The 16284-nt window shown below is 39.5% G+C and overlaps 5 non-coding genes across 5 annotated transcripts; all 5 read right to left on the reverse strand.

Moving 5' to 3' along the window:
- Window positions 1–10122: 10122 nt before the first annotated feature.
- Window positions 10123–10195, reverse strand: TRNAA-AGC (transfer RNA alanine (anticodon AGC)). Its single transcript has one exon. It is a non-coding gene; the product is annotated as a tRNA-Ala (tRNA).
- Window positions 10196–13059: 2864 nt separating this feature from the next.
- TRNAA-AGC (transfer RNA alanine (anticodon AGC)) lies at window positions 13060–13132 on the reverse strand. Its single transcript has one exon. It is a non-coding gene; the product is annotated as a tRNA-Ala (tRNA).
- Window positions 13133–15200: 2068 nt separating this feature from the next.
- TRNAK-CUU (transfer RNA lysine (anticodon CUU)) lies at window positions 15201–15273 on the reverse strand. Its single transcript has one exon. It is a non-coding gene; the product is annotated as a tRNA-Lys (tRNA).
- Window positions 15274–15422: 149 nt separating this feature from the next.
- TRNAK-CUU (transfer RNA lysine (anticodon CUU)) lies at window positions 15423–15495 on the reverse strand. The gene has a single exon. It is a non-coding gene; the product is annotated as a tRNA-Lys (tRNA).
- Window positions 15496–15644: 149 nt separating this feature from the next.
- Window positions 15645–15717, reverse strand: TRNAK-CUU (transfer RNA lysine (anticodon CUU)). Its single transcript has one exon. It is a non-coding gene; the product is annotated as a tRNA-Lys (tRNA).
- Window positions 15718–16284: the final 567 nt, after the last annotated feature.

Here is a 16284-nt window from a genome sequence, read left to right on the forward strand (position 1 = left end):
CATCTGTGATTTTTCTGTTCTTACTCTGCAATGACCTTGGCAATGACAAGTTAAAAATAAAATGTATGCAAATTTTATGATGGAGAATGCAGGCATCGATCCCGCTACCTCTCGCATGCTGAGCGAGCGCTCTACCATTTGAGCTAATTCCCCTGTGTGTTTAATCTGCATAACATGAAAAAAGTAACCTCACTGCCTTCCACACTTTATTTGAAGTCCAATTGCCCATAACAGTGTTCAGTTCACTCCTAACTTATGCCTTACCTCCACTTATGGATTGTTTTAAAGTTCAGGTTGGCCTGTTTACTACTCGAATATGAGTGATATTGCGGTGTGTTCATCTAGAATCATACCCTACATAATCTTGAAGTTAAATTTCCCACCAATGAGAAACCAAGGGAGATACCATTTTTGATAGTTATTGCATGTCTAATGCAAGAATAATCACTAGATTTTGAGAGTTAATGCAATAATCCAGCAAAAATTACTCATTTTTGCCCAACGTGGTGCTCAAACCCACGATCCTGAGATTAAGAGTCTCATGCTCTACTGACTGAGCTAGCCGGGCTCCCACTTCAATATGGTATGCAGACTAATCATTTTTTATGAAGGAAATCCCTTCCTGGACAATTTTTGGGAGTTATTGCATGTCTAATGCAAGATTAATCTCCATATTATGAGAGTCAATGCAGTATTCAGGCAAAAAGTACTCATTTTCACCCAACGTGGGGCTCGAACCCACGACCCTGAGATTAAGAGTCTCATGCTCTAACCACTGAGCTAGCCAGGCTCCCTCCTTAAGACAGTATGCAGACCAATCACTTTTTGTGAAGAAAATCAAATCCTGGATATTCCTCTACTCTTGTTTTGCAAGGAAAGCCAGATTTATACATCCTTCAGAGGACAGAGTGTCAAATACAATAAGAGAAAAGGAAAATGGAAGTTGTGAGAACTTCATTTTGAGATTGCATAAGAATTCAAATTCCTCTCACGTGCTAAAGAATACCCGAACCCTTTTGATTAAACCACTTTAGTTGTTATAATGAGACCATATTTGAAAGCCATCTGTGATTTTTCTGTTCTTACTCTGCAATGACCTTGACAATGACAAGTTAAAAATAAAATGTATGCAAATTTTATAATGGAGAATGCGGGCATCGATCCCGCTACCTCTCGCATGCTAAGCGAGCGCTCTACCATATGTGCTAATTCCCCTGTGTGTTTAATCTGCATAACATGAAAAAAGTAACCTCACTGCCTTCCACACTTTATTTGAAGTCCAATTGCCCATAACAGTGTTCAGTTCACTCCTAACTTATGCCTTACCTCCACTTATGGGTTGTTTTACAGTTCAGGTTGGCCTGTTTACTACTCGAATATGAGTGATATTGCGGTGTGTTCATCTAGACTCATACCCTACCTAATCTTGAAGTTGAATGTCAATGCAATAATCCAGCAAAAATTACTCATTTTCATCCAACGTGGGGCTCGAACCCACAACCCTGAGATTAAGAGTCTCATGCTCTACCGACTGAGCTAGCCAGGCTCCCACTTCAAGATGGTATGCAGACTAATCATTTTTTATGAAGGAAATCCATTCCTGGACAATTTGTGGGAGTTATTGCATGTCTAATGCAAGATCAATCTCCATATTATGAGAGGCAATGCAATATTCAGGCAAAAATTTCTCGTTTTAACTGAACGTGGGGCTCGAACCCACGACCCTGAGATTAAGAGTCTCATGCTCTACCGACTGAGCTAGCCGGGCTCCCTCCTTAAGACAGTATGCAGACCAATCACTTTTTGTGAAGAAAATCAAATCCTGGATATTCCTCTACTCTTGTTTTGCAAGGAAAGCCAGATTTATACATCCTTCAGAGGACAGTGTGACAAATAAAATAAGAGAAAATGAAAATGGAAGTTGTGAGAACTTCATTTTGAGATTGCCTAAGAATTCAAATTCCTCTCATGTGCTAAAGAATACCTGAACCCTTTTGATTAAACCACTTTAGTTGTTATAATGGGACCATATTTGAAAGCCATCTGTGATTTTTCTGTTCTTACTCTGCAATGACCTTGGCAATGACAAGTTAAAAATAAAATGTATGCAAATTTTATGATGGAGAATGCAGGCATCGATCCCGCTACCTCTCGCATGCTGAGCGAGCGCTCTACCATTTGAGCTAATTCCCCTGTGTGTTTAATCTGCATAACATGAAAAAAGTAACCTCACTGCCTTCCACACTTTATTTGAAGTCCAATTGCCCATAACAGTGTTCAGTTCACTCCTAACTTATGCCTTACCTCCACTTATGGATTGTTTTAAAGTTCAGGTTGGCCTGTTTACTACTCGAATATGAGTGATATTGCGGTGTGTTCATCTAGAATCATACCCTACATAATCTTGAAGTTAAATTTCCCACCAATGAGAAACCAAGGGAGATACCATTTTTGATAGTTATTGCATGTCTAATGCAAGAATAATCACTAGATTTTGAGAGTTAATGCAATAATCCAGCAAAAATTACTCATTTTTGCCCAACGTGGTGCTCAAACCCACGATCCTGAGATTAAGAGTCTCATGCTCTACTGACTGAGCTAGCCGGGCTCCCACTTCAATATGGTATGCAGACTAATCATTTTTTATGAAGGAAATCCCTTCCTGGACAATTTTTGGGAGTTATTGCATGTCTAATGCAAGATTAATCTCCATATTATGAGAGTCAATGCAGTATTCAGGCAAAAAGTACTCATTTTCACCCAACGTGGGGCTCGAACCCACGACCCTGAGATTAAGAGTCTCATGCTCTAACCACTGAGCTAGCCAGGCTCCCTCCTTAAGACAGTATGCAGACCAATCACTTTTTGTGAAGAAAATCAAATCCTGGATATTCCTCTACTCTTGTTTTGCAAGGAAAGCCAGATTTATACATCCTTCAGAGGACAGAGTGTCAAATACAATAAGAGAAAAGGAAAATGGAAGTTGTGAGAACTTCATTTTGAGATTGCATAAGAATTCAAATTCCTCTCACGTGCTAAAGAATACCCGAACCCTTTTGATTAAACCACTTTAGTTGTTATAATGAGACCATATTTGAAAGCCATCTGTGATTTTTCTGTTCTTACTCTGCAATGACCTTGACAATGACAAGTTAAAAATAAAATGTATGCAAATTTTATAATGGAGAATGCGGGCATCGATCCCGCTACCTCTCGCATGCTAAGCGAGCGCTCGACCATTTGAGCTAATTCCCCTGTGTGTTTAATCTGCATAACATGAAAAAAGTAACCTCACTGCCTTCCACACTTTATTTGAAGTCGAATTGCCCATAACAGTGTTCAGTTCACTCCTAACTTATGCCTTACCTCCACTTATGGATTGTTTTAAAGTTCAGGTTGGCCTGTTTACTACTCGAATTTGAGTGATATTGCGGTGTGTTCATCTAACTCATACCCTACCTAATCTTGAAGTTAAATTTCCCACCAATGAGAAAACAAGGGAGATACCATTTTTGATACTTATTGCATGTCTAATGCAAGAATAATCACCAGATTATGAGAGTCAATGCAATAATCCAGCAAAAATTACTCATTTTCACCCAACGTGGGGCTCGAACCCACGACCCTGAGATTAAGAGTCTCATGTTCTACCGATTGAGCTAGCCAGGCTCCCACTTCAAGATGGTATGCAGACTAATCATTTTTTATGAAGGAAATCCATTCCTGGACAATTTTTGGGAGTTATTGCATGTCTAATGCTATATTAATCTATATATTATGAGAGTCAATGCAATATTCAGGCAAAAAATACTCATTTTCGCCCAACGTGGGGCTCGAACCCACGACCCTGACATTAAGAGTATCATGCTCTACCGACAGAGCTAGCCGGGCTCCCTCCTTAAGACAGTATGCAGACCAATAACTTTTTGTGAAGAAAATCAAATCCTGGATATTCCTCTACTCTTGTTTTGCAAGGAAAGGCAGATTTATACATCCTTCAGAGGACAGATTGTCAAATAAAATAAGAGAAAATGAAAATGGAAGTTGTGAGAACTTCATTTTGAGATTGCATAAGAATTTAAATTCCTCTATTGAAAAAGTAACCTCACTGCCTTCCACACTTTATTTGAAGTCCAATTGCCCATAACAGTGTTCAGTTCACTCCTAACTTATGCCTTACCTCCACTTATGGGATGTTTTACAGTTCAGGTTGGCCTGTTTACTACTTGAATATGAGTGATATTGCGGTGTGTTCATCTAGACTCATACCCTATCTAATCTTGAAGTTAAATTTCCCACCAATGAGAAACCAAGGGAGATACCCTTTTTGATAGTTATTGCATGTCTAATGCAAGAATAATTACCAGATTATGAGAGTCAATGCAATAATCCAGCAAAAATTACTCATTTTCGCCCAACGAGGGGCTCGAACCCACGACCCTGAGATTAAGAGTCTCATGCTCTACCGACTGAGCTAGCCGGGCTCCCACTCCAAGATGGTATGCAGACTAATCATTTTTTATGAAGGAAATCCATTCCTGGACAATTTTTGGGAGTTATTGCATGTCTAATGCAAGATGATTCTCCATATTATGAGAGTCAATTCAATATTCAGGCAAAAATTACTCTTTTTTCGCCCAAAGTGGGGCTCGAACCCACGACCCTGAGATTAAGAGTCTCATGCTCTACTGACTGAGCTAGCCGGGCTCCCTCTTTAAGACAGTATGCAGACGTATCCCTTTTTGTGAAGAAAATCAAATCCTGGATATTCCTCTACTCTTGTTTTGCAAGGAAAGCCAGATTTATACATCCTTCAGAGGACAGAGTGTCAAATAAAATAAGAGAAAATGAAAATGGAAGTTGTGAGAACTTCATTTTGAGATTGCATAAGAATTCAAATTCCTCTCAAGTGCTAAAGAATACCTGAACCCTTTTGATTAAACCACTTTAGTTGTTATAATGAGACCATATTTGAAAGCCATCTGTGAATTTTTCTGTTCTTACTCTGCAATGACCTTGGCAATGACAAGTTAAAAATAAAATGTATGCATATTTTATAATGGAGAATGCGGTCATAGATCCCGCTACCTCTAGCATGCTAAGCGAGCGCTCTACCACTTGAGCTAATTCCCCTGTGTGTTTAATCTGCATAACATTAAAAAATTAACCTTACTGCCTTCCACACTTTATTTGAAGTCCAATTGCCCATAACAGTGTTCAGTTCACTCCTAACTTATGCCTTACCTCCACTAATGGGTTGTTTTACAGTTCAGGTTGGCCTGTTTACTACTCGAATATGAGTGATATTGCGGTGTGTTCATCTAGACTCATACCCTACCTAATCTTGAAGTTGAATTTCCCACCAATGAGAAACCAAGGGAGATACCATTTTTGATACTTATTGCATGTCTAATGCAAGAATAATCACCAGATTATGAGAGTCAATGCAATAATCCAGCAAAAATTACTCATTTTCACCCAACGTGGGGCTCGAACCCACGACCCTGAGATTAAGAGTCTCATGCTCTACCGACTGAGCTAGCCAGGCTCCCACTTCAAGATGGTATGCAGACTAATCATTTTTTATGAAGGAAATCCATTCCTGGACAATTTGTGGGAGTTATTGCATGTCTAATGCAAGATTAATCTCCATATTATGAGAGTCAATGCAATATTCAGGCAAAAATTACTCGTTTTCGCCAAACGTGGGGCTCGAACCCACAACCCTGAGATTAAGAGTCTCATGCTCTACCGACTGGGCTAGCCGGGCTCCCTCCTTAAGACAGTATGCAGACCAATCACTTTTTGTGAAGAAAATCAAATCCTGGATATTCCTCTACTCTTGTTTTGCAAGGAAAGCCAGATTTAAACTTCCTTCAGATTACAGAGTGTCAAATAAAATAAGAGAAAATGAAAATGGAAGTTGTGAGAACTTCATTTTGAGATTGCATAAGAATTCAAATTCCTCTCAAGTGCTAAAGAATACCTGAACCCTTTTGATTAAACCACTTTAGTTGTTATAATGAGACCATATTTGAAAGCCATCTGTGATTTTTCTGTTCTTACTCTGCAATGACCTTGGCAATGACAAGTTAAAAATAAAATGTATGCAAATTTCATAATGGAGAATGCGGGCATCGATCCCGCTACCTCTCGCATGCTAAGCGAGCGCTCCACCATATGAGCTAATTCCCCTGTGTGTTTAATCTGCATAACATGAAAAAAGTAACCTCACTGCCTTCCACACTTTATTTGAAGTCCAATTGCCCATAACAGTGTTCAGTTCACTCCTAACGTATGCCTTACCTCCACTTATGGGTTGTTTTACAGTTCAGGTTGGCCTGTTTACTACTCGAATATGAGTGATATTGCGGTGTGTTCATCTAGACTCATACCCTACCTAATCTTGAAGTTGAATTTCCCACCAATGAGAAACCAAGGGAGATACCATTTTTGATACTTATTGCATGTCTAATGCAAGAATAATCACCAGATTATGAGAGTCAATGCAATAATCCAGCAAAAATTACTCATTTTCATCCAACGTGGGGCTCGAACCCACAACCCTGAGATTAAGAGTCTCATGCTCTACCGACTGAGCTAGCCAGGCTCCCACTTCAAGATGGTATGCAGACTAATCATTTTTTATGAAGGAAATCCATTCCTGGACAATTTGTGGGAGTTATTGCATGTCTAATGCAAGATTAATCTCCATATTATGAGAGGCAATGCAATATTCAGGCAAAAATTTCTCGTTTTAACCGAACGTGGGGCTCGAACCCACGACCCTGAGATTAAGAGTCTCATGCTCTACCGACTGAGCTAGCCGGGCTCCCTCCTTAAGACAGTATGCAGACCAATCACTTTTTGTGAAGAAAATCAAATCCTGGATATTCCTCTACTCTTGTTTTGCAAGGAAAGCCAGATTTATACATCCTTCAGAGGACAGTGTGTCAAATAAAATAAGAGAAAATGAAAATGGAAGTTGTGAGAACTTCATTTTGAGATTGCCTAAGAATTCAAATTCCTCTCATGTGCTAAAGAATACCTGAACCCTTTTGATTAAACCACTTTAGTTGTTATAATGGGACCATATTTGAAAGCCATCTGTGATTTTTCTGTTCTTACTCTGCAATGACCTTGGCAATGACAAGTTAAAAATAAAATGTATGCAAATTTTATGATGGAGAATGCAGGCATCGATCCCGTTACCTCTCGCATGCTGAGCGAGCGCTCTACCATTTGAGCTAATTCCCCTCTGTGGTTAATCTGCATAACATTAAAAAAGTAACCTCACTGCCTTCCACACTTTATTTGAAGTCCAATTGCCCATAGCAGTGTTCAGTTCACTCCTAATTTATGCCTTACCTCCACTTATGGGATGTTTTACAGTTCAGGTTGGCCTGTTTACTACTCGAATATGAGTGATATTGCGGTGTGTTCATCTAGAATCATACCCTACATAATCTTGAAGTTAAATTTCCCACCAATGAGAAACCAAGGGAGATACCATTTTTGATAGTTATTGCATGTCTAATGCAAGAATAATCACTAGATTTTGAGAGTTAATGCAATAATCCAGCAAAAATTACTCATTTTTGCCCAACGTGGTGCTCAAACCCACGATCCTGAGATTAAGAGTCTCATGCTCTACTGACTGAGCTAGCCGGGCTCCCACTTCAATATGGTATGCAGACTAATCATTTTTTATGAAGGAAATCCCTTCCTGGACAATTTTTGGGAGTTATTGCATGTCTAATGCAAGATTAATCTCCATATTATGAGAGTCAATGCAGTATTCAGGCAAAAAGTACTCATTTTCACCCAACGTGGGGCTCGAACCCACGACCCTGAGATTAAGAGTCTCATGCTCTAACCACTGAGCTAGCCAGGCTCCCTCCTTAAGACAGTATGCAGACCAATCACTTTTTGTGAAGAAAATCAAATCCTGGATATTCCTCTACTCTTGTTTTGCAAGGAAAGCCAGATTTATACATCCTTCAGAGGACAGAGTGTCAAATACAATAAGAGAAAAGGAAAATGGAAGTTGTGAGAACTTCATTTTGAGATTGCATAAGAATTCAAATTCCTCTCACGTGCTAAAGAATACCCGAACCCTTTTGATTAAACCACTTTAGTTGTTATAATGAGACCATATTTGAAAGCCATCTGTGATTTTTCTGTTCTTACTCTGCAATGACCTTGACAATGACAAGTTAAAAATAAAATGTATGCAAATTTTATAATGGAGAATGCGGGCATCGATCCCGCTACCTCTCGCATGCTAAGCGAGCGCTCGACCATTTGAGCTAATTCCCCTGTGTGTTTAATCTGCATAACATGAAAAAAGTAACCTCACTGCCTTCCACACTTTATTTGAAGTCGAATTGCCCATAACAGTGTTCAGTTCACTCCTAACTTATGCCTTACCTCCACTTATGGATTGTTTTAAAGTTCAGGTTGGCCTGTTTACTACTCGAATTTGAGTGATATTGCGGTGTGTTCATCTAACTCATACCCTACCTAATCTTGAAGTTAAATTTCCCACCAATGAGAAAACAAGGGAGATACCATTTTTGATACTTATTGCATGTCTAATGCAAGAATAATCACCAGATTATGAGAGTCAATGCAATAATCCAGCAAAAATTACTCATTTTCACCCAACGTGGGGCTCGAACCCACGACCCTGAGATTAAGAGTCTCATGTTCTACCGATTGAGCTAGCCAGGCTCCCACTTCAAGATGGTATGCAGACTAATCATTTTTTATGAAGGAAATCCATTCCTGGACAATTTTTGGGAGGTATTGCATGTCTAATGCTATATTAATCTATATATTATGAGAGTCAATGCAATATTCAGGCAAAAAATACTCATTTTCACCCAATGTGGGGCTCGAACCCACGACCCTGACATTAAGAGTATCATGCTCTACCGACAGAGCTAGCCGGGCTCCCTCCTTAAGACAGTATGCAGACCAATAACTTTTTGTGAAGAAAATCAAATCCTGGATATTCCTCTACTCTTGTTTTGCAAGGAAAGGCAGATTTATACATCCTTCAGAGGACAGATTGTCAAATAAAATAAGAGAAAATGAAAATGGAAGTTGTGAGAACTTCATTTTGAGATTGCATAAGAATTTAAATTCCTCCATTGAAAAAGTAACCTCACTGCCTTCCACACTTTATTTGAAGTCCAATTGCCCATAACAGTGTTCAGTTCACTCCTAACTTATGCCTTACCTCCACTTATGGGATGTTTTACAGTTCAGGTTGGCCTGTTTACTACTTGAATATGAGTGATATTGCGGTGTGTTCATCTAGACTCATACCCTATCTAATCTTGAAGTTAAATTTCCCACCAATGAGAAACCAAGGGAGATACCATTTTTGATAGTTATTGCATGTCTAATGCAAGAATAATTACCAGATTATGAGAGTCAATGCAATAATCCAGCAAAAATTACTCATTTTCGCCCAACGAGGGGCTCGAACCCACGACCCTGAGATTAAGAGTCTCATGCTCTACTGACTGAGCTAGCCGGGCTCCCACTTCAATATGGTATGCAGACTAATCATTTTTTATGAAGGAAATCCCTTCCTGGACAATTTTTGGGAGTTATTGCATGTCTAATGCAAGATTAATCTCCATATTATGAGAGTCAATGCAGTATTCAGGCAAAAAGTACTCATTTTCACCCAACGTGGGGCTCGAACCCACGACCCTGAGATTAAGAGTCTCATGCTCTAACCACTGAGCTAGCCAGGCTCCCTCCTTAAGACAGTATGCAGACCAATCACTTTTTGTGAAGAAAATCAAATCCTGGATATTCCTCTACTCTTGTTTTGCAAGGAAAGCCAGATTTATACATCCTTCAGAGGACAGAGTGTCAAATACAATAAGAGAAAAGGAAAATGGAAGTTGTGAGAACTTCATTTTGAGATTGCATAAGAATTCAAATTCCTCTCACGTGCTAAAGAATACCCGAACCCTTTTGATTAAACCACTTTAGTTGTTATAATGAGACCATATTTGAAAGCCATCTGTGATTTTTCTGTTCTTACTCTGCAATGACCTTGGCAATGACAAGTTAAAAATAAAATGTATGCAAATTTTATAATGGAGAATGCGGGCATCGATCCCGCTACCTCTCGCATGCTAAGCGAGCGCTCTACCATTTGAGCTAATTCCCCTGTGTGTTTAATCTGCATAACATGAAAAAAGTAACCTTACTGCCTTCCACACTTTATTTGAAGTCCAATTGCCCATAACAGTGTTAAGTTCACTCCTAACTTATGCCTTACCTCCACTTATGGGATGTTTTTCAGTTCAGGTTGGCCTGTTTACTACTCGAATATGAGTGATATTGTGGTGTGTTCATCTAGACTCATACCCCAGCTAATCTTGAAGTTAAATTTCCCACCAATAAGAAACCAAGGGAGATACCATTTTTGATAGTTATTGCATGTCTAATGCAAGAATATTCACCAGATTATGAGAGTCAATGCAATAATCCAGCAAAAATTACTCATTTTCGCCCAACGTGGGGCTCAAACCCACGACCATGAGATTAAGAGTCTCATGCTCTACCGACAGCTAGCCGGGCTCCCACTTCAAGATGGTATGCAGACTAATCATTTTTTATGAAGGAAATCTATTCCTGGACAATTTTTGGGAGTTATTGCATGTCTAATGCAAGAATAATCTCCATATTATGAGAGTCAATGAAATATTCAGGCAAAAATTACTCTTTTTCGCCCAACATGGGGCTCGAACCCACGACGCTGAGCTTAAGAGCCTCATGCTCTATCGACTGAGCTTGCCGGGGTCCCTCCTTAAGACAGTATGCAGACCAATCACTTTTTGTGAAGAAAATCAAATCCTGGATACTCCTCTACTCTTGTTTTGAAAGGAAAGCCAGATTTTTACATCCTTTAGGGGACAGAGTGTCAAATAAAATAAGAGAAAATGAAAATGGAAGTTGTGAGAACTTCATGTTGAGATTGCATAAGAATTCAAATTCCTCTCACGTGCTAAAGAATACCTGAACCCTTTTGATTAAACCACTTTAGTTGTTATAATGAGACCATATTTGAAAGCCATCTGTGATTTTTCTGTTCTTACTCTGCAATGACCTTGGCAATGACAAGTTAAAAATAAAATGTATGCAAATTTTATAATGGAGAATGCGGGCATCGATCCCGCTACCTCACGCATGCAAAGCGAGCGCTCTACCATTTGAGCTAATTCCCCTTTGTGTTTAATCTGCATAACATGAAAAAAGTAACCTTACTGCCTTCCACACTTTATTTGAAGTCCAATTGCCCATAAGAGTGTTAAGTTCACTCCTAACTTATGCCTTACCTCCACTTATGGGATGTTTTACAGTTCAGGTTGGCCTGTTTACTACTCGAATATGAGTGATATTGCGGTGTGTTCATCTAGACTCATACCCTACCTAATCTTGAAGTTAAATTTCCCACCAATGAGAAACCAAGGGAGATACCATTTTTGATAGTTATTGCATGTCTAATGCAAGAATATTCACGAGATTATGAGAGTCAATGCAATAATCCAGCAAAAATTACTCATTTTCGCCCAACGTGGGGCTCGAACCCACGACCCTGAGATTAAGAGTTTCATGCTCTACCGACTGAGCTAGCCGGGCTCCCACTTCAAGATGGTATGCAGACTAATCATTTTTTAAGAAGGAAATCCATTCCTGGACAATTTGTGGGAGTTATTGCATGTCTAATGCAAGATTAATCTCCATATTATGAGAGTCAATGCAATATTCAGGCAAAAATTACTCGTTTTCGCCCAATGTGGGGCTCGAACCCACGACCCTGACATTAAGAGTATCATGCTCTACCGACAGAGCTAGCCGGGCTCCCTCCTTAAGACAGTATGCAGACCAATAACTTTTTGTGAAGAAAATCAAATCCTGGATATTCCTCTACTCTTGTTTTGCAAGGAAAGGCAGATTTATACATCCTTCAGAGGACAGATTGTCAAATAAAATAAGAGAAAATGAAAATGGAAGTTGTGAGAACTTCATTTTGAGATTGCATAAGAATTTAAATTCCTCCATTGAAAAAGTAACCTCACTGCCTTCCACACTTTATTTGAAGTCCAATTGCCCATAACAGTGTTCAGTTCACTCCTAACTTATGCCTTACCTCCACTTATGGGATGTTTTACAGTTCAGGTTGGCCTGTTTACTACTTGAATATGAGTGATATTGCGGTGTGTTCATCTAGACTCATACCCTATCTAATCTTGAAGTTAAATTTCCCACCAATGAGAAACCAAGGGAGATACCATTTTTGACAGTTATTGCATGTCTAATGCAAGAATAATTACCAGATTATGAGAGTCAATGCAATAATCCAGCAAAAATTACTCATTTTCGCCCAACGAGGGGCTCGAACCCACGACCCTGAGATTAAGAGTCTCATGCTCTACTGACTGAGCTAGCCGGGCTCCCACTTCAATATGGTATGCAGACTAATCATTTTTTATGAAGGAAATCCCTTCCTGGACAATTTTTGGGAGTTATTGCATGTCTAATGCAAGATTAATCTCCATATTATGAGAGTCAATGCAGTATTCAGGCAAAAAGTACTCATTTTCACCCAACGTGGGGCTCGAACCCACGACCCTGAGATTAAGAGTCTCATGCTCTAACCACTGAGCTAGCCAGGCTCCCTCCTTAAGACAGTATGCAGACCAATCACTTTTTGTGAAGAAAATCAAATCCTGGATATTCCTCTACTCTTGTTTTGCAAGGAAAGCCAGATTTATACATCCTTCAGAGGACAGAGTGTCAAATACAATAAGAGAAAAGGAAAATGGAAGTTGTGAGAACTTCATTTTGAGATTGCATAAGAATTCAAATTCCTCTCACGTGCTAAAGAATACCCGAACCCTTTTGATTAAACCACTTTAGTTGTTATAATGAGACCATATTTGAAAGCCATCTGTGATTTTTCTGTTCTTACTCTGCAATGACCTTGGCAATGACAAGTTAAAAATAAAATGTATGCAAATTTTATAATGGAGAATGCGGGCATCGATCCCGCTACCTCTCGCATGCTAAGCGAGCGCTCTACCATTTGAGCTAATTCCCCTGTGTGTTTAATCTGCATAACATGAAAAAAGTAACCTTACTGCCTTCCACACTTTATTTGAAGTCCAATTGCCCATAACAGTGTTAAGTTCACTCCTAACTTATGCCTTACCTCCACTTATGGGATGTTTTTCAGTTCAGGTTGGCCTGTTTACTACTCGAATATGAGTGATATTGTGGTGTGTTCATCTAGACTCATACCCCAGCTAATCTTGAAGTTAAATTTCCCACCAATAAGAAACCAAGGGAGATACCATTTTTGATAGTTATTGCATGTCTAATGCAAGAATATTCACCAGATTATGAGAGTCAATGCAATAATCCAGCAAAAATTACTCATTTTCGCCCAACGTGGGGCTCAAACCCACGACCCTGAGATTAAGAGTCTCATGCTCTACCGACAGCTAGCCGGGCTCCCACTTCAAGATGGTATGCAGACTAATCATTTTTTATGAAGGAAATCTATTCCTGGACAATTTTTGGGAGTTATTGCATGTCTAATGCAAGAATAATCTCCATATTATGAGAGTCAATGAAATATTCAGGCAAAAATTACTCTTTTTCGCCCAACATGGGGCTCGAACCCACGACGCTGAGCTTAAGAGCCTCATGCTCTATCGACTGAGCTTGCCGGGGTCCCTCCTTAAGACAGTATGCAGACCAATCACTTTTTGTGAAGAAAATCAAATCCTGGATACTCCTCTACTCTTGTTTTGAAAGGAAAGCCAGATTTTTACATCCTTTAGGGGACAGAGTGTCAAATAAAATAAGAGAAAATGAAAATGGAAGTTGTGAGAACTTCATGTTGAGATTGCATAAGAATTCAAATTCCTCTCACGTGCTAAAGAATACCTGAACCCTTTTGATTAAACCACTTTAGTTGTTATAATGAGACCATATTTGAAAGCCATCTGTGATTTTTCTGTTCTTACTCTGCAATGACCTTGGCAATGACAAGTTAAAAATAAAATGTATGCAAATTTTATAATGGAGAATGCGGGCATCGATCCCGCTACCTCACGCATGCAAAGCGAGCGCTCTACCATTTGAGCTAATTCCCCTTTGTGTTTAATCTGCATAACATGAAAAAAGTAACCTTACTGCCTTCCACACTTTATTTGAAGTCCAATTGCCCATAAGAGTGTTAAGTTCACTCCTAACTTATGCCTTACCTCCACTTATGGGATGTTTTACAGTTCAGGTTGGCCTGTTTACTACTCGAATATGAGTGATATTGCGGTGTGTTCATCTAGACTCATACCCTACCTAATCTTGAAGTTAAATTTCCCACCAATGAGAAACCAAGGGAGATACCATTTTTGATAGTTATTGCATGTCTAATGCAAGAATATTCACGAGATTATGAGAGTCAATGCAATAATCCAGCAAAAATTACTCATTTTCGCCCAACGTGGGGCTCGAACCCACGACCCTGAGATTAAGAGTTTCATGCTCTACCGACTGAGCTAGCCGGGCTCCCACTTCAAGATGGTATGCAGACTAATCATTTTTTAAGAAGGAAATCCATTCCTGGACAATTTGTGGGAGTTATTGCATGTCTAATGCAAGATTAATCTCCATATTATGAGAGTCAATGCAATATTCAGGCAAAAATTACTCGTTTTCGCCCAACGTGGGGCTCGAACCCACGACCCTGAGATTAAGAGTCTCATGCTCTACCGACTGAGCTAGCCGGGTTCCCACTTCAAGATGGTATGCAGACTAATCATTTTTTAAGAAGGAAATCCATTCCTGGACAATTTTTGGGAGTTATTGCAGGTCTAATGCAAGATTAATCTCCATATTATGAGAGTCAATGCAATAATCCAGCAAAAATTACTCGTTTTCGCCCAACGTGGGGCTCGAACCCACGACCCTGAGATTAAGAGTCTCATGCTCTACCGACTGAGCTAGCCAGGCTCCCACTTCAAGATGGTATGCAGACTAATTATTTTTTATGAAGGAAATCCATTCCTAGACAATTTCTGGGAGTTATTGCAGGTCTAATGCAAGATTAATCTCCATATTATGAGAGTCAATGCAATATTCAGGCAAAAATTACTCGTTTTCGCCCAACGTGGGGCTCGAACCCACGACCCTGAGATTAAGAGTCTCATGCTCTACCGACTGAGCTAGCCGGGCTCCCACTTCAAGATGGTATGCAGACTAATTATTTTTTATGAAGGAAATCCATTCCTAGACAATTTCTGGGAGTTATTGCAGGTCTAATGCAAGATTAATCTCCATATTATGAGAGTCAATGCAATATTCAGGCAAAAATTACTCGTTTTCGCCCAACGTGGGGCTCGAACCCACGACCCTGAGATTAAGAGTCTCATGCTCTACCGACTGAGCTAGCCGGGCTCCCACTTCAAGATGGTATGCAGACTAATCATTTTTTATGAAGGAAATCCATTCCTGGAACATTTTTGGGAGTTATTGCAGGTCTAATGCAAGATTAATCTCCATATTATGAGAGTCAAAGCAATATTCAGGCAAAAATTACTCGTTTTCGCCCAACGTGGGGCTCGAACCCACGACCCTGAGATTAAGAGTCTCATGCTCTACCGACTGAGCTAGCCGGGCTCCCTCCTTAAGACAGTATGCAGACCAATCCCTTTTTGTGAAGAAAATCAAATCCTGGATATTCCTCTACTCTTGTTTTGCAAGGAAAGCCAGATTTATACATCCTTCAGAGGACAGAGTGTCAAAAAAAATAAGAGAAAATGAAAATGGAAGTTGTGAGAACTTCATTTTGAGATTGCATAAGAATTCAAATTCCTCTCACATGCTAAAGAATACCTGAACCCTTTTGATTAAACCACTTTAGTTGTTATAATGAGACCATATTTGAAAGCCATCTGTGATTTTTCTGTTCTTACTCTGCAATGACCTTGGCAATGACAAGTTAAAAATAAAATGTATGCAAATTTTATAATGGAGAATGCGGGCATCGATCCCGCTACCTCTCGCATGCTAAGCGAGCACTCTACCATTTGAGCTAATTCCCCTGTGTGTTTAATCTGCATAACATGAAAAAAGTAACCTTACTGCCTTCCACACTTTATTTGAAGTCCAATTGCCCATAACAGTGTTAAGTTCACTCCTAACGTATGCCTTACCTCCACTTATGGGATGTTTTACAGTTCAGGT

This window comes from Lissotriton vulgaris, chromosome 1_1 (genome assembly GCF_964263255.1).
Source record: "Lissotriton vulgaris chromosome 1_1, aLisVul1.2, whole genome shotgun sequence".
Lineage (NCBI taxonomy): Eukaryota > Metazoa > Chordata > Amphibia > Caudata > Salamandridae > Lissotriton > Lissotriton vulgaris.